The sequence below is a fragment of the Melospiza melodia genome, chromosome W, assembly GCF_035770615.1.
Source record: "Melospiza melodia melodia isolate bMelMel2 chromosome W, bMelMel2.pri, whole genome shotgun sequence".
Lineage (NCBI taxonomy): Eukaryota > Metazoa > Chordata > Aves > Passeriformes > Passerellidae > Melospiza > Melospiza melodia.
Genome location: NC_086225.1, coordinates 55,736,517 through 55,745,479, shown reverse-complemented (window position 1 = coordinate 55,745,479; position 8,963 = coordinate 55,736,517). Strand labels below are relative to the sequence as shown.

The 8,963-nt window shown below is 47.6% G+C and overlaps 1 long non-coding RNA gene across 3 annotated transcripts; it reads right to left on the bottom strand.

The window, feature by feature from the left end:
• Window positions 1-4,055: 4,055 nt before the first annotated feature.
• Window positions 4,056-8,125, bottom strand: LOC134431438 (uncharacterized). Of its 3 annotated transcripts, XR_010030976.1 has the most exons (5): window positions 7,546-8,125; window positions 7,321-7,396; window positions 6,877-7,202; window positions 6,421-6,537; window positions 5,037-5,584 (listed from the first exon to the last, which is right to left on the bottom strand). It is a non-coding gene; the product is annotated as an uncharacterized LOC134431438 (long non-coding RNA). The 3 variants fall into 3 exon arrangements; XR_010030977.1 differs by lacking the exons at window positions 5,037-5,584; window positions 7,546-8,125 and adding an exon at window positions 4,056-4,668 and having other exon boundaries at window positions 7,321-7,532; XR_010030975.1 differs by lacking the exon at window positions 7,546-8,125 and having other exon boundaries at window positions 7,321-7,532.
• Between the last annotated feature and the right edge of the window lie 838 nt (window positions 8,126-8,963).

Sequence of the window (8,963 nt, the reverse complement as noted above, 5' to 3'; positions counted from 1 at the left end):
CAGGTCTAGTGCCTTTGCCATTTTCATTCAAATTGCCAGCCCCGCAGTCCACTTCCCAGCCCCACAGAGATTTCAGCGGCACCCCAAGAGGTGCCATCACAGGCACAGGCAATATTCTACCATTGACGGGGTATTCAGGCACAAGCTTGCGGCCCTCTTTCCCCACTCCACACATCCTGTTCTACTATTAGTGGCAATACCCAGACCCTGCATCCATGTCACAGGACTAGAGTGATCTCGGCGCAAGAACAATACACTGCCTTTACCAGCACTAAGGTTGCTGTGATGTGTTAAGCTACAATTAACACATTAACACACAAACACCAGGGCCACAATTATGACAATAGCAGGCCCAGTGATTTATGCTCTTTCAGCTCTTGACCCACAAGCTTTATTTTATCGTCTCTGTGCCAGCCCTATAGTTCCCATGTTGTGTGCAGACCCGATCCCAGTCCCACAATGATAAGACCAGGCCCAGTGATTCCAGCTCTTTCAGTTCTTGACCCACAAGCTTTATTTTACTGCCAGCCCCCTTCTTCCAGCTCTGTGTCCCATTCTGCGTTTAGTCCTCAGATCCACAGTGAGTATCCCTTCTAGCAGTGACGGTTTCTGCAGCACTGCAGTCCCCACCCCGTCCCCAGTGATTTCAGCTCCAGTCCCACAAGCTTTATTTAACTGCCAGCTCTTCTCTTACACTTCCTGCTCAACATTTTCGCAGTAGTGCCACACAATACTACTTGTGCTTCTCAGGACAGGATCTTTGTTTTAGCTCTAGTTCTTGAGCTCAGATCACAGCCCTTACAGCAATTTCAATTCCAACCATGCAGTTCACCTCCCCACTCCACAATCCCTATCCCAGCCCCACAGAGGTTTTACATCAAACTCTACCATATTTCTGTCTCCTCCAGCTCTGCTGCCTCAGCTGCAGCTCCTCAGCTTCCTACTGGCTGCAGCTAAAAGCTGCTCATGCTTCTCACTGCACCTTGGGGCTGTTCATAAGGCCACAAATCAGTTACTGCCATCATTTCAATTTCAGTGTCTCTAGAAGCTGTCCCATCCACCCACCCAGCCCTAAGTGGCAACCCTAAGTGGCATCCCAACTCTGGGGACACTGGAGGCCTGAAGCTCAACATCCACCCTCCCCCTCACCCTGGCTCTCTGCCCAGCACGTGCACAAAGGCCCCCTCACCTCCCCTCAGGCAGCTCCAGGGGCTGGGAAGAGCCACTGGACTCCTTCCTCCCCATCCCAAAAGGCACTCTTGGGCTGGTTCTTGGGCCCTAGAACCCTCTGAGCCCCCACACCCTCAGCCCCTCGTTGGTACCACAGGGCAGGGGCTGGGAACCCCCAGGCATAACCTGCAGGCCCTGTGCTGCAGCTCCATGCCTTCCTCCCATGGCATTTATCTGGCCTCAGCATTTCCACCACTCCACATTGTTTTGGGCCTGACTCATGCCAAAATCATTATTCCACACCCTGGGGTTTTATGTCCCCACTGCTCTCACAACTGGTGTTTCAGCCCCAGTCCCACAACCCTTACCGAATTAACATGAGATATCCAGTAAAGAAAACAAATCAAACCAAAAAGATGTATTAAAACGGGCAATACTAAAATAACACAATTAAGAAAGAAAAACATTACAAGTAAAAACAAAATAAAGTAATAAAAATACAAAAAGCAAGCTTTATTCCTCGTATTCTGAACATTTCTTTAAATCCAGAAACCGGGAAGCGGCTACTTCCCAGTCCCCAGTGACAGCAGGCGGTGCCCCCCCCCCCCCACCGCGCCACTCCAGGCCCCACACCAGCCGCCGGCTACCCGAGCCACGCAGGGCGCGGCAGAAAGAACTGGACACGGCCGGCCCCCAGATACTGCCGCAGGCGTCGCGTCCGTGCTCACCAGCGCTCCCCGGATCAGCTGCCGCGGGGGTCCCGTCCTGGCGCAGCGCCGCTCCTCAGATCGCGCATCTGCAGCTCCCGTCTCTCCCAGCTTCACCGCCGAACTGACGCCACTGCCGCCCCAACGCACGCTATTTATGCCCCACGGGCGGACAGCCAGCCAATCACAACCCGAGGCAGCGCCTGCCGACTCCACCAATCCCAGCCCGCCCATTCCCGCCGCGCTCTGCTCCGCGACTCCCCGCGGTCCCCTCAAGTGCTGCTCCCGCCGCTGCCATTGCTGTGGCCGCGTCCGCCCGCTCCCCGCCGCATGCCCGTTTCCCTGGACCAGAACCTGATCCCGACCAGGACCTGAACTGGAAGCTCCCGGCCGCCCTTCCCGTCCGCAACAGCGCCTGCCGAGGCAGCGGCAGCAGGGACACTGCTCCGCCGGCTCCCAAAGCAGCAGTGGCAGGAGCGGCACCTCAGGCGTACGGGCGAGCGGGGCCAGTCTGACGGGTCAAGCCGCGACTGAGCGGGCTGAGATTGGCGGGACCGCTTCCGGTTTGAAAGGGCGGCTGTGATTGGACAGGGCGGACAGAGAAAGACGGGCCGTGATTGGCAGGCTTGGGAGCCGTCAGGCTGCGGCCCGTGGGAGCGTGGGGCGGAGCTCGGGCTGCCCGAAGGGCTCGCAGGCGGCGGCGGTGGCGGTCCCGCTCGCGAAACCCCCGTCCCCTTCTCCGGCCCTCTCTCGTGCCCAGATCCCGGCGAAAAGACCCCCGCAGAGCGCCTACCGGAGCGCCCCATCGGCACTCGGGGCAGGAGGCGGAGAGGAGTGTAGCCCGGGAGGGGTTCCGGGTCGTCTTTGCGACAGCAGCGCGGACCAGGGAGCGGCGGCGATTTGGTCAGGAGAGGGCTCGGGAGCGGGGAGGGCGTGCAGCGCCCGCTGCGGGCTCTGGGTGCCTCTTCTACCGCAGTGCTTCCGCTTCTGCGGGGACTTGGCCTGCCCCGCCTGGCCGAGATCAGCACCCTGGCCAAAGTTAAGTGCCCGCGTCCCCCTGCCCGCCCTCCGCCTGCTGCGGGCCCGCTGCTCACCCTCGTCGTCGGATGTTATAGATGATAAAACAATACTGGCTTTCACATTCATAGATTAGCTTTTTGCATTACAAGTATTTTGATGTGGTAAAACTTATACTTACTTTGAACTGCTTTGTATAGTGTAATATGCCAGTTTATGTATGCACTGTATATTTCATGTGAATAGTAGCGTGATAAATATATGGTAGGCAAAATGTTAAAATAGAAACTAAAATACTTCTATGTAACTAACTCAGAAAATGGTGTAAAGCAATTATTCTGTTTCTTATAACTGCAGACTGCCCCTACCAAGTGATAAGATAATAGTGACACAAAAAGCTTAAGCATCCAGGAAGGATTTATCGACTCTTACCAGTGTTATCAGGGAGTGTGAAGCAACAGGATAAAACTACAGGAAGAAATAAAATATGTAGACCTAATTTACAGAACGTTCTGCAGACAAGTCAGAGGTTAAAACCAAACAAGAGAGTTCCTGGAACATCAAAAAGTCAAAGGAATGTTTGAATAATGTGTAAGTTAATGAATATGCCTGTAACCTCAGCAATGTAACAGTATATAGTGAACATGTTTTTAAGCTACCTCTGTGCTCTTTGGCTGTGTGCTAAAAGCATCCCAGTGCTGGATTATTTTGTCCTTTTATCCTTTATTAAAATTTTAAAAATTATAAAGAGTGAACTCTGTTTATCACATCAGTGAAGCTTAAGCTGATCTGCATCCAGGTGTTTTGGGACCTGCTGGGGGAGGCCATCGAGGTAAGCGTGGGGCTACCGCAGTGGAGGCCAAGTATTTCAACACAATAGCATAATCAGCAACGTTAATTAATTTTGTATTCTTCATGCAAGCCTCAGCCTAAAGAACGCTACCAGCCTCTACTAGGATTAATAATACGCATAGTAAGTGTTACTAGTATTAATATTTAGGTAAGAACTGTTAGTGTTAACACTGGCAGTCAGTGTGTTAGCTGGTGTTTACTGTGAAGCTCTGCTCTCCCACAGTATGACAAGGTCCTGAAGCTGTCCTCAGGTGCGCAGTTAGGTGAGCACTGCTGTCCTTACCACGGTCCCCCGATGGAGCCACGCTCCAGAGACGGGCAGCAGTGACTCTGCAGAGGCCTTCCCAAGGTGACAGAGCTCGCCCTCCTTCCCATCTGCAGTCAGGGGATGTGAAGGCAACCATTGCTGTCCTCGGCTTCATCATCTCCAGTGCAGCCAAGCACAGTATAGACAATGAGTCTCTGTCAAGTGAGCTGCAGCAGCTGGGACTGCCCAAAGGCAGGGGAAGCCCTCAGGGTGGCACCATCAGCCAGACCTGCTGGGATGTTGCTGACAGTTCCCAGCCCTGCCTTCTTCACAGCCAGATGGAGGGCAGGCTGCCTGCTGTGCTGTCCTCCATCACCTCCCTTCTGTACCATCAGTCCCTGGGGGCTCCTCAGGTGCTTTGGTGAGGTTTGGCAGCTGCAGGTCTGGTGTGAGCAGAGGGATTCTTCTCTTGTCTCCCCTCATGAGCAAAGCATGCCAGCCAGCTGTGCTGTTTTACATGTGACTGACCCACAAAATTGCAGGAGACTGAGGACTCGTAACGGGTGCAGGACAGGTTCAAAAGCAACTTGGGACAAAACCTCTGTCTTTGTCAGTCCAAAGGGACAGCAGAGCTCACATCTGCTCACAATAATCCTCTGGGGAGTGGAGCAATGTCTGTATGGAAAGATGACTGGGGGTAAAATCAGTGGAAACCGAGAAGTTACATTTGTATCCTAACAGGAGCTATAATGGGACAGAAATTTTAGGGTAAAATACAGGTGCTGTTCCCAGGATGGAGCTGGGTTGGCATGCTCCACGATGATTCCCCATGCAACCATAAGGACCTGCTAAGGGTGGTGGAGTGGAGTGGGGCACCACAACCAGGCTCTGCCAAAATCTTTGCAGGGGCAGCAACTCCATGGTAATTTGAAGCTTATTAATTGCATAGCAAGGGCTATTTGGCATATGTAGGAACACTTTCCAACCTAGCGTCTGAAGACCAATTTAGAGGAGGCGCCTCTAAGTCGAAAGCCAGCCAGACCTTATGTTCTTAGCACCATTCATTTAGAAGAAATCCTGTGACATTTGCAAATTTAAGAGGTGACACCCCCATTCAGACCATGGCTCCTGGGTGCGAACAATAGCTCTTTACAACAGCAAGGAAATCTGCACGCCCTAGTGTCTCAAGGTCACTTCACCTGAGAGTCCAGAGACCCAAATCCAGCCAGAGTCCTAGTTCCCAAAAAACTTCTGCTATAAGAAATCCTTCAAAGTGTGCAATTCTAGGAGTGGAAATCCTACAGGAAACATGAGGCTTCAGGCTGCAAATGGGATCTCTTTTCCACACAATGGAAAACTCAGCAAGCCCTTCTGGCAAAACCAGTTCACAGGAGGCCCACAATTCTCAAGGGCCAGGCTTGAGAGATCCGACTCCATGGAAGCTTTAATCTGAGAAAAATCCTGTGATGTTGGTACTTTTAAAAGGCAGAATGGCACATTTAGACCCTGGCTGATGCTTTGGAGAGTGATTCTTTTACACAGTAAATAATGATTTCATTCCAATGTCTGTAGGTCACTTTGGAAACAGCCCCTGAAACCCAAGACCAAGAAGAGCCATACTTCATGACAGCTGCCATCTGGGAGGAATCCTATGACATTTGTGATTCAAGAAATTGAACCCAAAATTTCAACAGCTGATATGCAGATGCAAAAGACTGCTGTTTTCCTGAGATAAGAAATACTCCAAACCTAACATTCTGAAGGAGTTCAGAATACACACCCAGAACTGTCATACCCCCCAAAGCGCTACCTCCTGGCAGATTGTCTCTATGGTAAACCCTGTCACACTAGAAATGTTAGGAAGCAGAATGCAAACTACAGCACAAGCACCTGTAAGGAAAAGGTACCTCTGTTCATGAGATAGAACCCTTTCTGTTCCCTTCAGCCCCTGCAGCTGTTCTCATGCTTTCAGGGCACTTGATTGGTTCATTCCTAGATAAAACTTATGTCTTTATTTTCAAAGCTATTACCCATCTCTAGTCAGAGTTTCCTACATTCCTGTATACAAATAAGTGGATAGAGAGAGGGTTTCTTTCCAAATGAATTTAGAGATAAATTCCTTTTCTTTGCCAATACCTATAAAAATGAAAACCTTGACAGGTTTTAGTATTCTACACCCACCCCTCCCTGTGAAATTTATGGCAGTTTTGGGTCCCTCTGGGAGACGACATCCAGCATGTCATGCTGGACTGTTCTAGAGAGTAATTTTCAAATGTAAGCTTAGCAAAGTTTGAATTGACTTGTCCAGAGAAAACACCTACAAGTGAACACCTACACCTGCCTACAAAGAGCTAACAAGCCCCTGGCAGCTGCCAGCATCAAAGCACAGCGGATGTTTCTAATACAGGGTAAGGATAACAATATCACCTTCTGTTCTCTCCAGCTTCTTTTCCCTGCAGTCATATTTGCTTCTTATGATTTTTTTAGTCTCTGTATCTTCTTGGACAGCACCGAGCCCGACGACAAGGATACGAGAGCCTTTCCCTGCCGTGCGGAGAGAACCAGGAAAACAGTTAAAATAAGAACAGGGCAGTTTGAAATTCATACTTGTAACAAAAGCAGCGCCTAACCAACAGAACAGAAATAAACAAAGCATGATACCTCCCTGGGGACAGTAGACTTACAAACTCTCCAGGATTTACAATTCCAGCGACCAACCCCTTCAGGACAGCAGCCAAGTGTCCCGTGGGGTGGTGCTGCACCAAAGAACCATCTGAGAGGTTCCAAAGAGTGAAATGCACAATATTTTGCAAAGACAAAAAATCTTGCAAAATAACAAAAATACAATAGATGTAAACTACAGGGCAAGAGTACAAGTGTTACCTTTGGGAGCTGGAACCATCCAGGTGAGCACCTGATAACTGGATCCTCACCAGAGTTTGAACCCTTCAGGACACAGAAGTGTTTTCCCCAGAAATTTCACAGACTGAGTTTTGACAGAAGCACGCTCGCCGGATCCTCAGAAACGTCGCCCATTCTCCAGGTGTCTGGAGAGAACTGCAAATGGCTCTCACGTAGTTGGAGCTAGTTCTGTAAGGTCTCAGGGTGAATTTCACCAGATGCAACTGAATTGGGCAACTCCCAGTGAGACAGAAGGAACCCAAAGCTTGTTTTACCCAAACCTTGGGTAAGCACAGCTCCAGCAAATACTGAGGAAACAGACATAACAGGGTAAAAATAATAAAACTATTGCTTTTTCTTTAATCTTGCCTTTTTTTTTTTTTATTCAGATGAGCAAAACAATGAAGGAGAAGGTGAAAAACTCACCATTACTGAACATTTCATCATCTGTAAGCTGAGCATCCTTAGCATAGAGGACTCCAGAGTTAAAATTCACTGATCCCTGGGAAATAAAACCAAATATATGACAAACAGTCAAACAGAAGGCATAAAAATTTGTTTCCTCTACGGACTTTCAAGTATGTATCTTTGTATATATCCTACACATTACAACATACACTTTATACCATCTCCTAATATATAATAATTTACCTTTAAACTTTGATAGTATAGTGTGGAGAAATGGCTCCATGACAGAGGTCACACAGACATTCGCTTGTTAGCCGACCAGGAGCTGGGAAAGTACCGAACACAGGTAGTTTGAGTTTTGCACCTGCAAGATAGCGTGTGCCTGGGCCTAGCTGGGTAGGATAACAAGTAGACAGAGAGACGTGGGAAATAGGGAATGTAGGCCCAAAGGAATGAGGAAGAGTTGATGGTATAGTTTAACCAATAGATCGCTTGGCTTACAGAATATTCATAAGCTTATTATGTGCTGTATAAGTGTCTGATACTCTCTGCAATAAACATAGCTTGCTGATCTCATATTGAGTGTCCGAGTCTTCCCTCACCCAAGAGTATAGCATAAAATTATTAACTAAAATTGGTGATCTATTATTATTAAGTTGTGCTTAAAGTTATTTTTGCTGTCATGTTCAAAACAATTTTTTTTTTTTTTTTACTGTAATGAATGAGCAATTGATCTCAAAGTCATCACAAGCCCATCAAAAAAACAAAGCTCTATTCACCGGGCAGGTCTGTGAGCTAGAGGGTAGTTAGGCTTGTACTTACCTCTTGCTCTTCATGAACAAATAAATCAATAAATCCTGTAAACAAAACCAGGATCTTTAGCCCACTCCTATTAAAGTTTCAACAAGATTTGTGTTTAGAAGTTTAGATTTGAAATGGCCAGTTCAATGGATAAATAAAGACAGTTTAAGTAGTATTACTTTACTCTTATTATTATTATTATTGGTATTAGTATTATCAGCTACTGGAAGAAACAAACCAGTACTATCTATACTTAATTACTTCTATTTCCAGAAAATAATAAAGAAAAAGAACCAAACCAAAAAAAGTCACTTCCTACCTTTTGTATCTCAGGATGATGAATTTCTCTTGGGCACTTCTCCAATTTATCAAGACTCATAGCACTGAAAGGCAAACAAAACAGTGCTTTATAGAAGGCCAAGTGCACGTTTCAAGGCTGAACCACCAACTGATTGCAGTGACAGCAGTTACAACATGAATCGTTCCCAGAGCCTCTGTTCAATGGAATGGAATGTTTTGCGGAACTGCCATTTCTTTCCCAAAATACTAACTTCCAACACTTCCTAAACTTATTTTGCATTTTAAAAACAGAAATTAGTAAGACTCTGTGTGGACATCAGGTTTATTTCCTTCTAATGCACAGAGCTCTGTTCCATCATCCTTCACTTTGGCTCTACACAGAATCATGGTGAGCTTTTTAGGAGTGCTCAATAACCAATTCTATTTCTTTTCCTAGTTCTCTCTCTTCTTCAATAATTAAAGGCAAGTCAAATGAAAAATGACAAGTTCAGCATCAAAGTCACACTTTTTCCCTTTGTCTGCTCAAGAACAGGCTCTAAATCCACTTATTGCTGCCTTCA